This window comes from Ovis aries, chromosome 20 (genome assembly GCF_016772045.2).
Source record: "Ovis aries strain OAR_USU_Benz2616 breed Rambouillet chromosome 20, ARS-UI_Ramb_v3.0, whole genome shotgun sequence".
Lineage (NCBI taxonomy): Eukaryota > Metazoa > Chordata > Mammalia > Artiodactyla > Bovidae > Ovis > Ovis aries.
In genome coordinates, this window is record NC_056073.1 from 6,960,942 (window position 1) to 6,972,115 (window position 11,174).

Sequence of the window (11,174 nt, forward strand, 5' to 3'; positions counted from 1 at the left end):
ATGTGGCTTTCTCTAGTTGCCACGAGTGGGAGCTACTCTCTAGCTGTGGTGCACACACTTCTCACTACAGTATCTTCACTTGTTGCAGAGCCTGGACTGTAGGGCACACAGGCTTCAGTTGTTGTGGCGCTCAGGCTTAGTTGCCCTGAGGCATGTGGAATCTTCCTGGACCAAGGATCGAACCTATGTCCTCTGCACTGGCAGGTGGATTCTTAACCACTGGACCACCAGGGAAGTCTGAAAAATAACTTTCTTTAACTTACTGAAGCCCGATGAAATTGTTCATAGGGGTTCAGCTACATTGGGCTATGTTGAATTTTTATGATAGAATTTCATTTGAATATTTAGCTTAAAGGAGTCTTGCCAAACCCAATCTGCAGTCACTCCTAAATTGTATGGGAAAATATCTGGGATTCGAAAGACAGAAAACATTTGAAGTGGCCTGTAGGATGCTGCTTGGACCTGCAGAGTGTTGAGGCGAGGAGTGTTCTTAAACACAAAATCTCCTGCAGCGTATGCCTACAGACTGTTGACCTTCTGGAGTGGGGTGCCAGTGCCTTCTCTGTCCTCTACTACTACAGAGTAAGAATTCATGCAGGTATTCTTTGGAGGTGTCCTGCGACGCGGCGACCACTAGAGGGCAACGCAGACCACTTCGTGTTAAGCGTCCTCTAGGAAGCCCAAATGGCAACCCACTCCAGTGTTCTTGCCTGGAGAATCCCAGGGACCGGGGAGCCTGGTGGGCTGCTGTCTGTGGGGTCGCACAGAGTCGGACACGGCTGAAGCGACTTAGCAGCAGCAGCAGCAGGAAGCCCAAGCGGAGACCAAGGCCTGAGCGCCCTGCAGACCTTATACACAGAACTCACTCTCCATCCCTTAAATAGCGCCACACTGTGAGAGTCACCGCTAAAGGCAAGGGGCGGCGCGGCGGCCCGGGCAAGCACTAGCTGAACGCTTTGAGATTCAATATTCCATAACGAAGATAAGGTTCTTGCCTTTGATAAATTTCATTCATTAAAATATTTCAGCCCTTTGCATGCATGTGCAGACTGCGCAGATTGTGCAGACCAGCATCTCTTGGCCACTTCCTGCCTCAGGTGTATCATGGTCTCCGCAGCGAGGCCAACAGATGAGTTCTTCAGGAGACTGCAACGTCCTGAAGGCAACGTGAGCTGGGGCCAGAGGGGTGTGAGTCAGATGGGGGGTGGGGGCGAGCAGGCAGTGTGTCCCCACGATCTCAGTGTGCTGAGGCTCAGCCAGCAGATCAGAAATCACTGGGTGAAGGAGAAAACCCAGGCAGTAACAGAGATGGCTCTTTGACAACACGCTTTCAGTATAACAATACATGATAGAAAACCAAAACCAAAATGCAAAATATCAATGAGAAAAAGCCAATAGTTAGCACAGACAAAACAAAACTGAACCCGTTGGGCTTTTTTTTTTTTTTTTTTTTACCATAAACTTTTCTAGATTTCAGGTTTGGGCTTAGAAACAATCTAGGCAGAAAACAACAGTCTAATCCCACTGGCCTGAGATAAGGCACTTGCATATCATCTCTAGACTGTGTGCCATGTCCAGGGGATGACAGGGCTGCTGGCTGGTACCTGGAGAGGCTTCCTCAGAGGTGCCATGTGGGAACATGTTGCCACTCCTGCGAAATATCCACCTAATCCCCACCCTTCCCCCGCAGGTGCAGGAGCGCTAAGCGCTCACCGTGTTCCTATCCTGGCCACCAGTACCTTCAGCTCACTTGGGGAGGGTCTGAGAAACCCGCTGCCCCTCAACCCCCTCCAATTTAACTTTCTGAAGAGTCTCCAGGTGATTCTAACGTGAAGTCAGCGTGGCCTCGAGTGATATGCGCGGATGAGATTTCGTAGGGAAAACACAAAATTCCAGTTCAGGACACGCGCCATCCCCCTTGCTTCTCTAAGCGCCAGGGATGCATTAAAGCTTCCATGTAAGCTTTACGTGCACCTGACCTGAAACGTCACTTCAAAGCCAACACCTGAAATGGTTTCTAGGTAAAATCTGTCTTCACACAGAAAGTAGTATAAACATAAAAACTAATACACGGAGGGTAGCAAGGGTGGCAAAATACTTTATCGTTCTTACGAGTCACCTTTTAATTTCCAGGATCCCCCTCAGATGGGCATCCGACAACTGCTCCCTTTGGTCCCTCTTCGGCGGTTCCTTCAGGTTGTTCGGGGCCCTCCCTGCCCTTTCCTGGGGGGATCACCTCTGAGCCACAGACTGAGACGCAGCATCTCCGAAGGGCCTTCTTGGCTTCTTGCGGTCTTTGGTTGGCGGCCCTACTGGGTTTACAAAGTACCAGTAGTAATCGTTAGCAATGGAGAATTCTTCATCTTAGACCATGTGCAAGACGGACAAGTTTTCCTTTAGCCACCATTCACTTCCTCTCTTTATCACGCTCACTCAGTGCTTCCTGTTGTCCTGTTACTTCTTCAGTGAGATATTTGTTCCCTATGATGGGTAATTAACTTTGAGATGCCCATGGTTTAGCCACTCAGTCGTGTCCGACTCTTGCGACCCCGTGGACTGTAGCGCCCCAGGCTCCTCTGTCCTTGCGATTCTCCAGGCAAGAACACTGGAGTGGGTTGCTGTTTCCTCATACAAGCTGGTTAAACATGACGTTCGGGTGTCCGTGAGGGCGTTCCCGGGTGTCTGTGTGTTCCTGGGTGTGTGAGGGTGTTCCCGGGTGTCTGCGAGGGTGTTTCCGGGAAAGAGAAGTGTTGGAGTTGGTGGGCGGAGTAACGCACACTGTCCTCTGCACGCGGATGGGCCCACCGTCCCAACCCGCTGAGAGCCTGAATAGAACAGAAAGGCTACCTCCCTCCTGACAGCTGGGAATGACATCCGGGTGGTGAAGAAGGGCGCCCCGGCCCGGCTACGGCTCCCCAACAGCCCGCCATCGGCCCCCACGGTGCTGAATCGGAGGCTCTCGTCGAGGGGCCTGGATCCCATCCTGGTTACTGCAAATGGGCATGTTCTTTGCAGCCGGATGTTCTACGTTTTTAAAGCACTTTTACTCCAAGTAGGGCCCAAGACCGATGTCGTCCACTAAAGGTGACCCTCTTCTGGCAAGAAACAAGAACTTGAGCAAGAACTCTCACGACTGGAAGGGAAAAGTTGAGAAACAGGAGTGGAAAACGCGTCCCTGGCAGCCTGGTGCAGAGCGGAGCAGCCCCGCGCCGACACCCCTGCGCCGCTAGAGGGCGGGGCAGAGAAGCCGCCAAGCGTCGGAGCCCGCCAGAGGGAGCGGGGTATTTCCGCAGCTGTCCGCCCAGTGTATTCACCAATTTTTTGTTGTTGTTCAGTCCGTAAGTCGTGTGAGGCTTCAGACTCTTTGCGACCCCATGGACTGCAGCACGCCAGGCTTCCCTGTCCTTTGCTAGCTCCCGGAGCTTGCTCAAACTCATGTCCATCGAGTTGGTGATGCCATCCACCTATCTCATCCTCTGTCGTCCCCTTCAAATGACTATTTCTCATAAAAATATCAACAGTTGGAATGACATAACATACCAAACAAATAAATACTACAGTCAATAGAGTATTGCATCTTACATAGAAAAGATGAAAGTAGCCTGACGGAGGAGGATGAGGAAGGGGTGTAGAACAAGGACCCCGGATTTTCACAGGCTGCTTGTGCAGATGCAGGGGAGGGTGTGGGCAAAGTAAGGTGGGGCCAGAGGTGATGCTCTGGGTCTTTGTCTTTGCATTTTGTTTCACATGGTGGACTTGCAGTTAGGCCTTCTAAGACAGGACAAATGACCAAACCGGGTGAGATGTGGCAATGAATGTATTTCCCTTCTCCGTGGAATTTCTCCACCGCAGTGTCAGAGGAAGCTGCTGTTATTTGTGGCACAAATCATTCACATCCTAGGGGCGGAAACCTTGTCTGAGCCAAAGAGACTTCCGCATTTCCAGTTACTGACATTTTTCTGTTTATAGCCATGGTCTGTGATGACTCGTGTATAAGAAGCACAACAGAGCAGCTCTGTGTGGGTTCCCAGGACTGCCCTTTTTCCCATACTGGTTTCTGGTTTCTTTTTAAGATTTTTGCCCTTAGGGATTGCATTGATATCTTGGAAATTCAGCAACACCTGGAAAGTTGTTTGCTGGAATTTACCACTGAGTGGGTGGTTTTAGTGGGGTGGCATTTCCAACACTTGACCTTCTCATTCCCTCTTTTCAGCTCGTCCAGCCCTTTTCTCACTCCCCTGTCCCTTGGGAGGTCTCTGGGACTGGAAGGTGCTGGGTCAAGTTCACTGAGAAGCTCAGTCACAACAGTGGCCTTAATAAAACCACAGAGCTAAAGCCAAGATGATAAGGAGAACTGAAAAACAAGGATAAAAATGGGCAAGAAATCCCTGGCATAAAAGGCCAACACTCCTTCCCTGAGACAGGTAAGACCTTTGAAGCATTTCTAATATAATCTCATACATCACACATATAGCATCACATTACCCACAAAATCAAGAAACTTCACACATGATACTTTATCCTGGATTTTTCACTGAGTCAAGCAGAAGCTAAAAGCAGAATCCAATGAAACACTTCCATGGATCAGTTGATGTAATAGCAGAAAGTGCTAGAAGGTTTCAGTAAAGCTTCTAGGCTCCACCACCACCACTGGAATCAAGACGAAGCCCACTCTGAATGTAAGCTGGTACAGCCACTAGGAAGAACAGTATGGAGGTTCCTTAAAAAAACTAAAAACAGGGGAGGAGGGGGAGGGTGAGATGTATAGAGAAAGTAACATGGAAACTTACAATAGCATATGTACAATACATGGCCGGTGGGAATCTGCTCTATGACTCAGGGGACTCAAACAGGGGCCCTGTGACAATCTAGAAGGGTGGGGTGGGGAGGGAGATGGCGGGGAGGTTTGGGATGGAGGGGACGTGGGTGTACCCATGGTTGATTCTTGGTGATGTATGACAGAAAACCACAAAACTCTGTAAAGCAATTATCCTTCAATTAAAAAACAAAACCACAAAATATCACTAAACACATATCAAAATGGCTAAAATGAAAAATGAAGACACCACCAAATGCTGGCAAGGAGAGAGATAAACTAGATTACTGTAAATGGTTGATGGGAAGGAAAAAATGGTTACACCACTCTGAAAATATTTGACTTTTTTTTTTTTTTTTGAAAAGTCAACATCAAGTACTAAATGATCCAGCACTTGAATTCCTGGGCAACAGTTACAGAAAGAAAAAAAGAAAAGAAAAAAAACTTGCGTTCACACAAAAAACTGTAAATGAAGGTTTACAGCAGCTTTCTTTGAAATAGCTCAAAATTGGGAAAAAAAAAAAACAGATTTCTTTCAACAGGTGAATAGCTAAACAAACTGGTATATTCATATCATGGAATGCAACTCAGCAATAAAAAGGAAGGAAAACAACCTAAAAACAGGGCTAACATATGATCCTGCAATCCCAGTTCTGAGCATATATATGTATATATATGTGAAGTGAAGTGAAGTGAAGTTGCTCAGTCGTGTCCGACTCTTTGCGACCCCGTGGACTGCAGCCCACCAGGCTCCTCCGTCCATGGGATTCTCCAGGCAAGAATACTGGAGATATATAACAAAACCATAATTCAAAAGGTGTGTTCAGAGCAGTACCATTCACAATACCCAGGGCATAAACAACCTAAATGTCCATCGACAGATGAATGGATAAAGAAAATGTGGTATATGAATACAATGGAAGACAACTCAGCCATTCTCTCTACTAGAAAGAATGAAATGATGCCATCTGCAGAAACATGGATGGATCTAGAGATTATCATACTAACTGAAGTAAATCAGAAAGAGAAGGACAAATATCATATGATATCACTTGCTGTGGAATCTAAAATGAACTTATTTACAAAACAGAAATAGACTCATAGGCATGGAAAAAAACTTATCGTTACCAAAGCAGAAAGGGCAAGGGAGGGATAACTTAGAGTTTGAGGTTAACAGATGCACTCCACTTTTCCTTCCCTTCCCCTTGCTTTTCTCTCTTCCCTCTCTCCATTCTCCATCCTTTCCCTCTCTCTCTTTTTCTCTCTCTCTTATTAATTGGAATACTCATCTCCTAGGGTTGTTGTGAGGATAGAACAAGTTAGTATTTGCAGAGTTCTTAGACTCCAGGCCATGATAACAATCCTGTGAGGGTACTGCTGCTAAGCTGCTAAGTCACTTCAGTCGTGTCCGACTCTGTGTGACCCCATAGACGGCAGCCCACCAGGCTCCCCTGTCCCTAGGACTCTCCAGGCAAGAACACTGCAGTGGGTTGCTATTTCCTTCTCCAACGCATGAAAGTGGAGAGTGAAATGTGAAAGGAAAGTCACTCAGTCATGTCTGACTCTTTGCGACCCCCATGGACTGCAGCCTACCAGGCTCCTCCATCCATGGGATTTTCCAGGCAAGAGTACTGGAGGTAGCTATTACTAACTACATATTATTATTAATGTATGTTATTAATTAATGCACATTATTATTAATGTATTAATAATACGTAGCTATTACTAACTACATATTATTATTATTAAGATTTCTCTCAAATCTTCCCCGGCTAAGTCTCTTGATCTCTCTCAGACCCTTTGGCAACTTGGCACCCTCCTTTGTCCAACCTCTCCTTTGTTTTTCCAGGACTGCCCCTGGGTGGCAGGAGCAGGGGAAGGACAAATCTATTTTGCCAGGGTCTTATCTGTACAAATATTTGGGTCACTCAGCATCAGCATCTCAGCCCCACATTCGAGCTTTGGGTGCTGAGCCCGTGTGCCGGAACTCCTGACGCCCAGGCACCCAGAGCCCGTGCTCCGCAACAGGAGAAGCCGCTGCAGTGAGAGGCCGGCACCAAAATGAAAAGCGGCCCCTGCTCCTCGCAATGAGAGAAGGCCTGTGCAGCGCAGAGGACCCCAGAAGGCCATAAACAAGTAAATAGACAAAATCATTTTTAAAAAGAGGTAATGAACGTGTTATGGGTGAAAATACTTACAAGTGAAAAGGCAAAGGGCATAACTGTATAAACATTATGATTACCTCTATAATTATTTATTATTATTAAAAGCAGTAAGAACATGCACGAAAAACTTAGCAATGGTTCCGGACACAGTACTCTGGGTCCAGTGCTGGATCTGATGCTGCTGTTTGATTTGTTGACCCCTCATTTGGATCATCCCCAACTTACTGAGAGGGAAGGAAAAATTAGGATCCCATAGGGAGGGGGGAAGCCTGAGCCAGGCTTTGGGCTGTGAGCTCGTGGATGGAGTCCAGGGCAGCGATCTGGCTGAAGCTGGGTCTGTCTTTTGAGCTACCAGGAGTTCCAGTGGTGAAGGAGTTAAATGTTTTCTTTTTTTTTTTAATTAAAAAATTTTTTTTTATTTTTACTTTATTTTGCTTTACAATACTGTATTGGTTTTGCCATACATTGACATGAATCTGCCACGGGTGTACATGAGTTCCCAAACCTGAACCCCCCCTCCCACCTCCCACCCCATATCATCTCTCTGGATCATCCCCATGTACCAGCCCCAAGCATCCTGTATCCTGTATCGAACATAGACTGGCGATTCGTTTCTTACATGATAGTATACCTGTTTCAATGCCATTCTCCCAAATCATCCCACCCTCTCCCTCTCCCACAGAGTCGAAAAGTCCATTCTATACATCTGTGTCTCTTTTGCTGTCTCGCACACAGGGTTATCATTACCATCTTTCTAAATTCCATATATATGTGTTAGGATACCGTATTGGTGTTTTTCTTTCTGGCTTCTAACGTGGATGTCTGCGGCTCCAACACCATTTTAAAGGCCAGACTTTTACTCTGAAAACTTGAAATTGTGTCCCTAAGATACAGAGGACTTTGCTTTTTGTAGGAAACATGTAAAACGTTAAACATTGGGTTGCATCCAATATTGAAACTCTATGTTTGGTCTCCTAGGGTGGCGCATATCCATGGACTTGGCCTACTGATCATTTTTTTTTTAAAGAATCACACCCCCAAACTTCTCCAAATTCCACATCCTTCTCATTCTCCTTGATAACATTATTTCAAATTTGGATTCTCCAACCTCCTCCTCAAAATAGTCTATCAGGCAGACCATTTGTTCCCATGGATTCTATTTTGAGAGTGGCTTTCCTTTGGACAGAGCCAGTGGAGCAGCTGCAAGAGTTGATGTCCGTTCATCTGTGACCAAAAAAACTTATACAAGTTCAAGAACACCAAGACTGTCCCCAAGCTGCTCTGAATACAGCTCTGGGCAGGGTCCTCTCTTCCAAACCAGTTGGCGCTACACTGAGGGACACTCACAGTAAACACGTAGGTATAACATCAGGAAGAGGGTTCATTTGTAACAGTTACTATCACAAATTGCTTTCTTAGGATCCATCATCGCATAGTATTAACGGCCTAATCAAAGTGAGGAATGCATTTATGCCACATGCTAGGTTGTAATCAGAAAAAATTAGAATGTGGTTTCTGCTCTCAAGGCATCAATAGGCTGAGACATGGTACTAAATGATGAATCTTATACAAAACACAATATTTTTGCATGATGCTCTGCACTTTCACCCTGACAAGTACTTTATTTTTATTCAATTGGTATTTACATAGAGCATATTACATATAAGGCCTGATATTGGTCACAAGGTATGCTTATGCTATCAGGAAGACAGAAAATATAGAGAGAAATCAAACAGAGATGGCATGAGGTAATAACTGCCCTGTGAAAGAATCTAAGTGTTATAGGAGTACAAAGAAGGACATCTGGTAACATTTATTGAAAGTGAAAGTCGCTCAGTCGTGTGTCTGACTCTCTGTGACCCCATGGACTATACAGTCCCCGGAATTCTCCAGGCCAGAATACTGGGGTGCGTAGCCTTTCCGTTCTCCAGGGAATCATCCCAACCCAGGGATCGAACCCAGGTCTCCCACATTGCAGGCGGATTCTTTACCAACTGAGTAACCAAGGAAGCCCAACACTCACTGAGTGCTTGCCGTGTGTCAGGCACTACTCTAAGTATTTTATGGGTATTATCTCACACAACCCTCTCATTTTACGGATGAGGAAACCAAGGCACTGATGTGCTAATAACTTGCCTAAGGATTCTGTTAATCCTTGGGAATCTTGGATAAAGGGTCAAAGAAGTAGAAGTGCTGAGTACTCTAAATGATTTGAGCTCATCTTCCCAACCTCCTAAAGCAGGAAGCTGCTGGGAAAACAGACAAGTAGGGGCAAGAATCAAGCCGTGATCGGTGGATTAAGTGACATTAAAAGTGTGAAATTGCCTTTCCTTTCATTTCTGAGTCACAGGCTTTGTAAACCAATCTGAAAGAGCACAGGTTAAATGGACATTCAGGGGAAAGGAGGGCCCAGCCCCACCTGCTGGGCGTGGGGTCACCCAAACCGCTCCCCGCTCTGCCAGCAGCCCAGCCCACTCCCCGGGACCCGAGGGCAGTCTCACGCCTCCCTCCAGTGGCCACCACCAGCAGAGTCCTGTCCAAGCTTCTGAGATGAGGGAGACAAGCACAGGGCAGGCCTGGGGTCCAAAAGGGCAGGGAGCCATCCAAGTCTGCTTCCTAAGAGGGCAACTCAAAGTCCACCGCAAGCTATTTTTACCCCTGGGCTGCCTTAAAGGAACCTTACTTCTTCCCAGAGAGGAACTCAATGGTGAATCTGGCTCATGTAATGTGATCTCAAATTACATCAAACTACTTTCAACTCATGAATGGCTTTGGGGCCAAAAGTTGGTCAGATCATGAACCAACCCGTGTGCCTCCTGGCTGTGGATGGTATAGCTTTGATCTTGCTTCCCATGGAAATCTGAACAATATATTCAGGGCAGAGACCCTGCCTCCAGTCCTTGGGGTCCCCCAAAGCACGGGGCAGTGCCGGGACACTCAATTCAGGTCCACTGCATTTATCTCTAAGTCATAAACATAATTCCTCCTGTGTGTCCTGATATGAGAGGGGAATCAAAGATGCCAGCGTGGAAGATGCTTCCTCTTTATCCTGGCAGGCAGGCAGAGAGTGAGAATTTCACCCTCTCCCTTCTTAACACCCCACCTAACCCTAGACCCACCATCTGCTCTGGAACGTCACCATCCACACAGGGTTACCCCAGTGAACTTTTTTAGACAGGGTATCCTTATGAACTATAAGTAGCAGTGGTCCAAAAATAAGATTAGAGGTGAATTTACCCCTCATCCCTCCCCCAAGCTCAGCAGCACTTTCAGTTCAGTTCAGTTCAGTTCAGTAGCTCAGTCGTGTCCGACTCTTTGCGACCCCATGAATCGCAGCACTCCAGGCCTCCCTGTCCATGACCAACTCCCGGAGTTCACTCAGACTCACATCCATCGAGTCAGTGATGCCATCCAGCCATCTCATCCTCTGTCGTCCCCTTCTCCTCCTGCCACCAATCCCTCCCAGCATCAGAGTCTTTTCCAATGAGTCAACTCTTCGCAAGAGGTGGCCAAAGTTCTGGAGATTCAGCTTTAGCATCCAGGGCTGATCTCCTTCAGAATGGCCTGGTTGGATCTCCTTGCAGTCCAAGGGACTCTCAAGAGTCTTCTCCAACACCACAGTTCAAAAGCATCAATTCTTCGGCACTCAGCCTTCTTCACAGTCCAACTCTCACATCCATACATGACTATTGGAAAAACCATAGCCTTGACTAGACAGACTTTAGTCGGCAAAGTAATGTCTCTGCTTTTGAATATGCTATCTAGGTTGGTCATAACTTTTCTTCCAAGGAGTAAGCGTCTTTTAATTTCATGGCTGTAATCATCATCTGCAGTGATTTTGGAGCCCCAAAAAATAAAGTCTGACACTGTTTCCACTGTTTCCCTATCTATTTCCCATGAAGTGATGGGACCAGATGCCATGATCTTCGTTTTCTGAATGTTGAGCTTTAAGCCAACTTTTTCACTCTCCTCTTTCACTTTCATCAAGAGGCTTTTGAGTTCCTCTTCACTTTCTGGCATAAGGGTGGTGTCATCTGCATATCTGAGGTTATTGATATTTCTCCCAGCAATCTTGATTCCAGCTTATGTTTCTTCCAGTCCAGCTTTTCTCATGATGTACTCTGCATATAAGTTAAATAAGCAGGGTGACAATATACAGCCTTGACGTACTCCTTTTCCTATTTGGAACCAGT